At 38.6% G+C, this 11,553-nt stretch overlaps 2 non-coding genes across 2 annotated transcripts; one reads left to right on the forward strand and one right to left on the reverse strand.

Moving 5' to 3' along the window:
• Window positions 1-2,308: 2,308 nt before the first annotated feature.
• On the reverse strand, window positions 2,309-2,382 carry Trnai-aau (transfer RNA isoleucine (anticodon AAU)). The gene has a single exon. It is a non-coding gene; the product is annotated as a tRNA-Ile (tRNA).
• A 443-nt stretch (window positions 2,383-2,825) lies between these two features.
• Window positions 2,826-2,899, forward strand: Trnai-aau (transfer RNA isoleucine (anticodon AAU)). The gene has a single exon. It is a non-coding gene; the product is annotated as a tRNA-Ile (tRNA).
• Window positions 2,900-11,553: the final 8,654 nt, after the last annotated feature.

An 11,553-nucleotide genomic window follows, 5' to 3' on the forward strand; every position in this document is an offset into this window, starting at 1 on the left:
AACGATAACCTCTGTAATTGGCGCTTTGGTGCAACAATATGCTTGATTCGTACTTTTCATTTATAATTAATTACTTTCCAATAACACGCCAGTTTCTTTCCCTGTCGAAAGATTAATTACCTTTCTTTTCGTTGCAAGTCGTTCACCGAAAAATATTATTCCTTCTCTTTAATTTCTTTGAACTTTGCTTTTGCCAGTATTCCATTCTTTTATTTTATTGGTCTTTGGATTTACTTTATTCCGAAAAGATGTATTCAAGATATTAGTCTGCTTTGAAATAAGCCTTTGATTATTTTTTTGTAATAGTTTGGGGATAAAGGACAAGTCGGCTCTGACTTTTTCAGTTTAAAACCGTTTTCTTTATTTCCTGCAGTTAAATCAACTACAAGTATAAGCCAGTGTTTTGTTTTACGAGTGCTGGTTATATATTCAAAATAACAAAATAAAAACCTATCACAGCTCTTTTCCAGCTATATGGTATTCAAATAATCAGACGAAATCCAATCACTTCAGGCGTTTGACTTCCGCGATCAACTAATTTTTAAAATCAGGAACACAGCATTCGACGATCTCCTTCAGAGAGCATTAGCGTGTTCTCCTTTAAATGGTTCTTGATTTGTCGTTTAGGGCCAAAGGGAAAAGCTATCACATTCTCGATAAACTTCCGATTGTTCCTCAATACATAACTACGCATTACGCAGGGCGACCACTCTTTTTAATAGAGACTACACATTCAGTGCATCTAATGATATTCCCGGAATTTACTACATTGCGACGATCACGCCGAAGCTACACGATAAATCCTAACCAAATGCCAGTAACTCACTACTCCTTTAGTGCTTACATACACCTATACAACGACAATAATACAGTGTCATGCTACTATTCCCCAGTACGTGCTTTAATCCTTAACCACAAAATAACTAAACGACATCGCGTGAACACGTCTCTTCACATATACCATCCAACGGAAAATCTCACATAAATAGTGAAATACTGTTCACCTACCATCGCGTGGCTATGAAGCAGCACAATGCATTATTAATCACAACTAGGAGAAACTCATCTCACACTTAAATAAATCTGAGCTTTTCCTATACCAGGAGAGTCTACACTCTACCAAAATCGGCGACGTAATTATTTTCTACACAGGCCGATCATCTTTTCAAAATAACTTTCTAAACAACTTAGAACTGCTTTAAACATTTGAGTTCTATCCCCATTGTAGACTAATTCACGTATCGTACGTGAGAGCCGATCTTATCACACTCGAGATAATCTCTCTGGAGGCGCTACTCTAACAATACTCCGATACTACTACTGATATTCTAAAGGGACAAGCCGAGAACCATTCGCTGCGAACAAACATATAATGCTAATTCTCTCTTTAACAATAAGTGCTTCTTCTTTGCAGTCGCCGGAAAGCGTTCGTAGTGGCCAAATGCATAGTAGTTGTTATCTTTGCCACATGCCGCAGTTCAGCAGACTTGACAGGACACAGCTTTTCTCGACCGTCAAATGTCACATATCTACAATATTTTAACACGAAAATATAAGAAAAGTATATAAGCAACTTAATTTCATTCTTCTACCACATATAGATCGATAAGTTGAGGCGATACAAAGAAATGATGCGCGATTTAAGGGCTATCTAATTGTTCTTTGAAATTTTTCCAATGACCTAACAGTAAACAGAAATTCCATGCCAAAGAACGGTTAAGTATTTACTGAAGTTACAGTACATGTGTAATGGTTCTTATCGATTCTGTACGTGCACACTCTGTTCCCAGCTAATGTCGTCGACCCTTTCGTTTGTACATCTGCTGAGACATTCAAGAACATTTGCTGAACTACTCAGTCATGTAAGCTTTTCGTCTTAGATATGGGCTTCCTGTGCGTCAGAAGAATGGGGTACTTGACGAGGCGGGAGACAGATCTACTTGAACTGAAGACGAGTCAGAAAGGACACATTGCTTCACGTCGCTGGAGTCGACCAAGGGTAATTTGGCAGTAACTAACCTCCGTTACAATTTTGTCAGTCGAAACTCAAGAAATCTTGGGATTAGCGTCCACATATCGCAAGGAAACATGTGCGTTTTGTTTTCAGAAAAAGTGATACAGATTTATCTTTAGGAAAATGTTTCACTTTGATGTGCACAGTATGTAGCAGCTTCAAGAGCATGTCACCAATTTTAAAATGCAACTAGTTGGTGTAATCTAGATGACAGTTGCAGCTGTTACTGAAATTCCATACCAAAGAACGGTTACGTATTCCTAAGTGCTGAAAGTATCAGTAAGGAAAAAACATTGGCCCGTGGGGGGATCGAACCCACGACCTTCGCGTTATTAGCACGACGCTCTAACCAACTGAGCTAACGGGCCGATGCGAATGTCTCAGCTAAGGAAAAATTGTTCAGCGTCGCTAAATTCCTAAAGAAAGGACGAAATGACAACAGCCAAATGAGAAGCGCATTAATTTTAGTTGCGCGCGTACTTGTAGACCCCTAAATGGTATGCAACCCCATCTCTCGCATCTTTATATCTTGACCTACTTCTACCTGATGCACCGCGCTGGACTGTAGTCCATCTTATCGAAAGAAATGATTGCGCTGAAGCTGAATGATGTCTTATGATTCCTGTTTTTCTTTTGCTCTTGTAATTACAAAATGATTAGACTATATTTTTAGAAGACCAGTTACCAAATCTAACTTTGGAATCTACAAAACAAATCATTCGACCGACGTGTATTTCGTTATCATATGCAACGATGTGTTATAATTTTACAGGATATTAATATACCTTGTTGGATTATTACCTAGCGGCGAGGCCCGTTAGCTCAGTTGGTTAGAGCGTCGTGCTAATAACGCGAAGGTCGTGGGTTCGATCCCCCCACGGGCCAGTTATTTTAGAGTATTCCTGTCTAACTAGGCAAAACGAACGTAGATATGAAACAACAGAAACAAGTGCTGATAATATGAACTGTGATTGAATTCCTTGAGGGCAACGTTATAGTATAATACGGATCAACAAAGTCAACTACCTGACGATACGCAAGTATTCCGTGGAAGCGAAGTTATCGCTTTATATTGACAGATAATGAAAATAACGATGTTAATAAACAATATATATGTGTTAAGAGTGTCAAAACTGCCTGACGTATCACATCTAAACTTAAGTAGGTCGCATACATAGTATGGACCAAAATGTATTTAAATGAATAGAGTGAAATTTAAGAGAATGCATCCTGAATATTCCAAACTAGGGTCAAGGGCACTGATGGAGGAGATACAACTCAATAAATAAAAGAGATTGGTTCAATTAGGCTGGTTGATATGGTGCCATGGGTGGCTAGCCAAGCTGGTGGCGATGCAAAGACGCCGCTGGTTGGAGACATGAAGATGGCGATGGACCGCTACAATTCCCCAGATTGGCCAAGCAGCACTTTCCTCTGCAGCAGTACGAATTGAGGATGTGCGGCTAATCTTTACAGGCTATGCTTTACCTCGAAACTCAGCGGAATTATATTTCAAAAATTGAAGCGAACATGCAGTAAGAGATACATACATTAATCCTTGTTCCATAGATCATAAATATGACATTTCGTAAGGATGTAGAACGTGTCACTTTAACGTACGTTTTCTTTACAAAAATTAATTAATTAATTTTTTGTACAGTTACTACTTCATATCTAAGAATCCATCTACTGAGTAGGAGGAGTTGTCATTCAGAAATTCTTTTAATTTGCTTTTAAATGTTGGTTGGCTATCTGTCAGACTTTCAATACTATTTGGCAAATGACTGAAGATTTTTGTGACAGCATAATTCAACCTTTCTGTGCCAAAGTGAGATTTGATCCAGAGTAGTGAAGATCATCCTTTCTTATAGTGTTATGGCTATGCACTTCGCTGTTATTTTTGAACTGGGATGGGTTATTAATGACAAGTTTCATAAGATAATGTGTGTATTGCGAAGGTACTGTGAATATCCCGAGTTCCTTAAACAAATGTCTGGAAGGTGATCTTGCGTGGGCTCCAGCTATTATTCTGATTACACCCTTTTGTGCAATTAATACTTTCTCTATTAATGACAAATTGCCTCAAAATATGATGCCATGTGAAAGCAGTGAATGAAAATAGGCATAGTAGGTTACTTTACTGATATGTTTATCACCAAAATTTGCAATAACCCTAATAGCATAAGTAGCTGAAGCTAACCGTTTCAGCAGATCATCAATGTGTATCTTCCAATTTAATTTCTCATCAATGCACACATCCAGAAATTTTGAGTATTCTGCCTTAGTAACAGACTTCTGTTCATAGTCTATATTTAACAATGGTGTTATGCCATTTACTGTGCAGAATGGTATAAACAATGTTTTCTCACATTTTAGTGAGAGTCCATTTGCAGAGAACCAGTTAATAATTTTTTGAAAAAACATTATTTACAATTTCCTTAGCTGATTCTTGCTTGTTGGGTGTGATTACTATACTTGTATCATCAGCAAAAGGAACTAGCTTTGCATCTTCATGAATGTTGAGTGCCAAGTCTTTAATATATGTTAAGAAGAATAAGGGACCCAAGTTGAAGCCTGTGGGACACCATTCTGGATACCTCCCCAGTTCAAGGACTCTGCTGATTTTTGCAGACTATCTGTACTGTTAATTTCAACCTTCTGCAATCTTCCACTTAAGTCTGAATTAAACCATTTGTGCACTGTCCCACTCATACCACAATCCTTAAGCTTATCTAGAAGAATTTCATGATTCACACAATCAAAAGCCTTTGAGAGGTGATGGGCAATGTTCAGTTATTCAATGCATTTAATATTTGATCTGTGAAAGCATATAGCATTTTCTGCTGAAAAGCCTTTCTGAAAACCAAACCGACATTCTGTTAGTAGTTTATTTTTACAAATATGTGTTGCTACTCTTGAATACATTACTTTTTTTCAAGAATTTTGGAGAAAAGTGTCAGAAGTGAGATTGGGCAGTAGTGGTTAGCATCAGACCTATCCACGTTTTTTTAGGCAATGCTTTAACAATAGCGTATCAGATGTGCTAATCTCAGACATAATGCACATACTGCTTGACTTTTTAATAACTTTTCTTAATACAGTGCAGTAGTTCTTATAATGTTTCATTGTTTCGGGATCATTACTCCTCATAGCTATAAGATATATTTCCCTTTTCCGTTTACAAGATATTTTTATCCCTTTACTGAGCCGTAGCTTTTTACATGGTTTCTTAAAATTATATTTCACTGTTTTCTTAGGGAAACAGTTTTCAAATATACTCACAAAGGCATCATGAAATAGGTCAAATTTTGAATTAGCATCATTTCCCCATACACCCCATCCCAGTCTAACTGTTGCAAGTTTTCCATAAAACTTTGAACTGTTAAATCATTAATTGAATGCAGTACTTTGGAAGACTGTTTTGCATTACTGTATGGAGCTATATAATACACTGTGACTAGCTGTGCATCATCATCAGAAAGACCATTCTTAACAGGAAAAGTTTTTTTATTTGGTTACATTTATCTTGAGCTATGAAAACATTATCTATCAGTGTGCTGCTTTCCTGTACCATCCATGTAGGAAAATCAATAACTAACATCAAATTGAAAGAACCAAGTAATAGTTCAAGGTCAAGATTCCTATCGGACTCTTTCAGAAAATCTACATTGAAAGCCCCACAAACAATAATTTGCATTCCTCTGTCTGACAGATAGCACAACAAAGAATCGAAGTTTTTCAAAAATAGTTCAATATTTTCCAATGGGTACCTATACATGGCTGTATTTATAAAAGTGCAATTATTTAGTTTAAGCTCACACGCACATGCTTCTATATGTTGCTCTATGCGAAATTTTTCGTTTCCAAATTTTTCACATTATGACAGATTTTAACATATATGGCAACGCCTCCTTTCTCCATAGTGTCTCTACTTATTTGTGCTGAAAGCTTATATCCACCTACATTTACCATTTCCATCCTGTCACTATACAATATACAGACAGGCACAGTATATGTATTTCACCCTCAGTTTCGAAATCTTCTAAACAAACAAGAAGCTCATCTACATTGTTTTTTAATCCCGTGACAGCCTGAAGCAATATACTAACATTTTTCACTGTGCTTGTATGGGAGTCTTGTGACATACTAACATTATTTTTCACTGTACTATTATGAGAATCTTGTGATATTTAAACTTCTCTAGTATCTGCCTGCCTGAACTTCTCATTAAGCTTAATTTCAATCAATCTAGGATGATTGGACACTGATCTTAGCCTAAAAAAGTGCTCCCATGAGTTTCAGTGCCCCCACCCTTAAAGATTTTGCTATCATCCCGGCCAGTTTACCCTACCCTTTCCTATTGAGGTGCAGGGCATGTCTTGTGAAGTGCCACCAACCAATACCATCAACAGGAACCAAACCTATGCCTGACAAAGTAGCCACCCGAAGCACCCGATCTACCTCCATATTGACCCTCCCGACAGAGCTGTTCAATTGGGGCTGATCATAACGCATGCAAGGAGGAAGCAAGCCAACATTTATATGGTTCGTTGCAGATGCTATTTTTACCAGTTTACACTCAATATTGTAGCCCTGATCCCTAGCAACACTGTTTCCCGCTCCACCCACTACCACAGCATGATCCCGCTTTGTAAAACACTTGAACAATGATCCTACATCCTCTATCACTTGGCTAAGACATGCATTGGGCCTGAAAATACTTGTGATCTGGTACCTGCCACCTAATTTTGCCTGCAATATCTGGCCCACACCTCTTCCATGGACACTACATAGCAACAGAACTTTCCCCCTCCTTTCTACTTTTTTGCAATAGTTGGTTTCCTAGTGAAACGCTGTTGAGTGCTGACTACACCTACATCTATTTGAGCCTCTTCCTTAGTTGAATGAGGTAGTAAGGCAAATCTGTTGTTTGTGCCAATGATGAAACTGTCAGACACTGTTCTCTTTCTGTGGCCCCTGTTCCTTGCTACCACTTTCCACCTGTCTTCACCCTTCTCCCCCCTTCCTTTCCTGTTCTGCTGTTTTCCTATCCCTTGAAAATAATCTCTAATACCATGGAAGACACCCACTTTCGTCCCAGTTTCCCATGCCACTACATAAACCCCACTGTAACGATGTGCCACAACAGCTGCACAGAACTCCAGAAACGACTTTCCTACGGTAGCTCAAACACTTCTCGCTTGTGGTTGTTTACAATATTTTTACAAAATTATTCTAGGCAATAACAGTAATATTCTATTGACTACAGATCACGAGAATCACTAAATTATGTGGAACACTAATATAAACGTATACTATTAATACAGTAACGTAATAGAGTTGAACTAACGTTAAAAATCAAAACTTGTATACCCGAAAAAGTAAGCCTAAGATCGCGTATGCGCGATACGTACTTTACGCGTTTTGAAATGAAATAAAAGATAGACCTTTAATTCCCCGAGTAGATATGGCACTAATAAATATATGTGTAATGAAAACGACCTAAATTGTTCACTTAATACGTAAATAAATGTCTTAAATTTGTATGTAAACGTACATATGAAGTACGCGGAAACTGGTTGTGAGGTTATGTTTTTTTTCTTTTTTTTCTTCGAGAAATACTTTGAAACGAGGGAAACTTTCAGTAGGTAATATAAAACAGAGTGTAATTAACTTCGTTATAACGAGATGGTAACTTAATTGACAGGTTTTATAGAATTAATCACTTATCTTCACGAGCTTGATATTCAAACATGTGTGATCTACGCCAGTGGTGCCAACCAAAAAAAGGGGGGAGGAATTTAATTTGCCTCCCCCCCTTCGCTCTTTCTAGAATTAACTGGCAAGAACTTTGAGCTCTCATAATGGAAATGCGTAGATCGACAATATACGAATTTCACGGATATATCTTTTCTTTTCTTTAAATCTTTAAGCTCGCTGTCTCCTCGCAAGATTAGATCCTAGAATTCCCTTCAGCTTTTGATGTTGTTTCATTCTCATTACGTCCATGAATACATGAAATGAAAACCATTCAGTAATAAGTCTGTAAATTTCATATATTTCCATGAATAAACAATGACCGTAGACGATGTAGACCGCACATGACGACAGCAGCATTCGGATGAATCAATAGATGATATTTCGTTCCGTAGGTAAAGACGTTAGAAAATTTGCGTACATATTTTTCGACAGTAAGTCATTGAATTTACAGGCTGAAGCTAAGATGTGATACCGTTACCGAGCAGATGAGGATGGTCTTCTATTTGAAAGTATTTATTAATGTCTACAAATTACGAACTGAGTGACAAGTGTCATTATACATCTGTCTTTCAACAATATGTTGGTCCTCAGATCCACAACTCTATGAATAATGATACGGCAGAGTGTTAATATCTAACTCATTACAAGAGTTTTCTTCATAATCAAGTTATTTTTCGTCTTGTGCCTTTGTCCCACATCTAACATGGGCATTATTAGTAACAGGGTTGGCATTTTAATTTAAAGGCTGGCCTGGTGCCCTTCTGTCATCAGCCCATGTCCCCTGGAACGGAATGTGTGCACCCCAAGTGTCATTAGAGTGGCAGTAGTGGAAAGGTTCCTAAATTTTCGCGAGCCGCGTAACCGAGGCTGGACTTCACTACCAGCCCGGTGTTCACCATGTGGGATGTGAGAAACTGCCTAAAAACCACATCCTGGATGGTTGGCACAGTGACCCCAGGCTTAATTCGCCGGGGAGATTCGATCCGAGCGCACCTGTCCGGCCCGGAGGCGGTGCTTTAGCCCACACGGCTATCCTGTTCATAATCAATGTTTTCAAATATATTTTTCTTCTTATCTTGATAATATTTCGGTGTCTGTAATGGAATAAAAGAAAATCTTGAAACCCAAACGTTTATTTTATCAAAAAGACGGACACTATAGATAGAAACAGGTGTAATCTCTGTATATAAAGCCAAAGTCCCAATGGCCTGACTCAGTCAGAGTCATCATCATCTTTAGAAATATGTCGCTATTAAGGCAATTTTGAAACTAGACCTATAAAAACTAGTATTTAGTTTCTCGGTCAGAAATAAAGAAACAAGTGTTTCAGAATTTTTGGAAATTTAACCCCTACAGGGATGAAGTAGTGGATGGAAGCTTTTCTCTGAAAATATATCAATATTAAAGCACTACTAAATTATTTTTAAAGCTACATCTTTCAACATTGGTATTTGACTTCTCAGTTAAAAAAAGAAAACTTGTTTCAGTGTTTTTAAAAATTCAACCACTACAGGGGTGAAAAAAGGGGATAAAAGTTTGTAGGGAAATATTTCATTATTCGAACAGTTTTTGAAGCTAAAACTATGAAAAGTTGCAATTGGCTCCTCTGTTCGAAATAAAAAGTATGCATGTCATTCTTTTTGGAAATTCAATCAATAAGGAGGGGAAATAGCGGATGAAACGTTTTATGAAAATATTTCATTACGAAAGAATTTTTAAAGCTAAATTTATGAAAACTTGTGTTCGGCTTCTCGGTTATAAATGAAGGAATACGTGTTTCACGTTTTTTTGGAAATTCCGTCTTTAAGGAAGTGAAACAGGGCCAGACTGATTCACTGGCTTATCATCGCCCACTTAAAATCGCTAAGGATAGAAACTTGAAATTTTAAGAGGGTTTGGACCTTATACTGTGGGCATAGTTTAAGAAAGGATTGTTCGAAATTCCTCTATTAAGGGGATGAAATACGGAATGGAAGTCTTTTTGAAAGTATGTCGCTATTAAGGGAGTTCTTAAGCTAGCACTACGATAAACTGATACTGCGTTTCTCAGCCAGAAATTAAAAACATACGTGTTTAGCATTTTTGGAAGTTCAACCACTAAAGAGATAAAATAGCAAATGAAAGTTTTTTTTTGAAAATAAACTATAATTAAAGAACTACTAAACCATTTTATAGCTGTATTTGTGAAAACTGGTATTTAACTTCTCCACTAGAAATTCCTAATTTGATGAAAATATTTCGTTACAAAATTTTAAATGTAAATCTATGAAAATTAGTATTTCAGTTTCGGTTAGATATAAAGAAATGTTTGTTAAAGGATGAAAGTTTCCATGGAAATACACTATGTGAACAAAACTATCCGGACACCTCGCTAAAAATTACTTACACGCTCGTGAGGCCCTCCATCGATAATGCTGGAATTCAATATGGTGTTCGCCCACCCGTAGCCTTGATGACAGCTTCCACTCTCGCAGGCATACATTCAACCAGGTGCTGGAAGGTTTCTTGGGGAATGCCAGCCCATCCTTCACGTTGTGCTGCACTGAGGGCAGGTATTGATGTCGGTCGGTGTGACCTGGCACGAAGTCCACCTTCCAAACATCCGACAGGTGTTCTATAGAATTCAGGTCAGGACTCTGCGCAGGCCAGTCCATTACAGGGATGTTGTTGTCGTGTAACCGCTTCGCCACCGGCTGTGCATTACGAACAGGTGTTCGATCGTGTTAGAAGACGCAGTCGCCATCCCTGAATTGCTCTTCAACAGTGGGAAGCAAGAAGGTGCTTCAGACATCAATGTAGGTCTGTGCTGTGATTGTGCCAAGCAAAACAACAAGGAGTGCAAGCCCCTTCCATGAAAAACACGACCACAACATAACACCACTGCTCCGAATTTTACTGTTGGCGCTACACACTCTGGCAAATGTTCACGGGGCATTCGCCATACCCACTACCTGCCATCGCATCGCCACATTGTGTACCGTGATTCGGCACTCCACACAACGTTTTCCCACTGTTCAGTCGTCCAATGTTTACGCTCCTTGCACCAAGTGAAGCGCCGTTTGTCACTTACCGGCGTGATTTGTGGCTTACGATCAGCTGCTCTACCATGAAATCCAAGTTTTCTTAGCTCCTGAGTAACTGTCATAGTAATTGCAGTGCATCCTGTTGCAGTCTGGAATTCCTGTGTGATGGTCTGGATAGATGTCTGCCCGTCACACATTACGACCCTCTTCAACTGTCAGCGGTCTCTGTCAGTCACCAGACGAGGTCGGCCTGTACACTTTTGTGGTGTATGTGTCGCATCACGTCTTCACTTCACTATCACATCGGAAACAGTGGAGCTAGGAGTGTTTAGCAGTGTGGAAATCTCGCGTACAGACGTATGACAAGTGACACCCAATCACATGACCACAATCGAAGTCAGTGAGTTCTACGGAGCGCCCCATTCTTCACTCTCACGATGACTACTGAGGTGGTTGATATGGAGTACCTGGCAGTAGGTGGCAGCACAATGCTCCTAATATGAAAAACGTAGGTTTTTGTGGGTGTCCGGATACTTTTTATCACATAGGGTGTCTACATAAGAACGCAAACGGCACGATTATCAAAAACCTTGGACTCCAGCTACCAAAACCTCTTTTTGGTCAGAAATAAATTGGAAAAGAACCATGCTTTTATGGCCTTAATTAGCCCGAAAAGTTGAGGTGGTTTTGCAGTTTGTGAAGAACGTAATTCGGTTAAAGAAAAAATCTACGCTGACCATACAGTGAGCGACGGGC

Source organism: Schistocerca gregaria, chromosome 7 (assembly GCF_023897955.1).
Source record: "Schistocerca gregaria isolate iqSchGreg1 chromosome 7, iqSchGreg1.2, whole genome shotgun sequence".
Classification (NCBI taxonomy): Eukaryota; Metazoa; Arthropoda; class Insecta; order Orthoptera; family Acrididae; genus Schistocerca; species Schistocerca gregaria.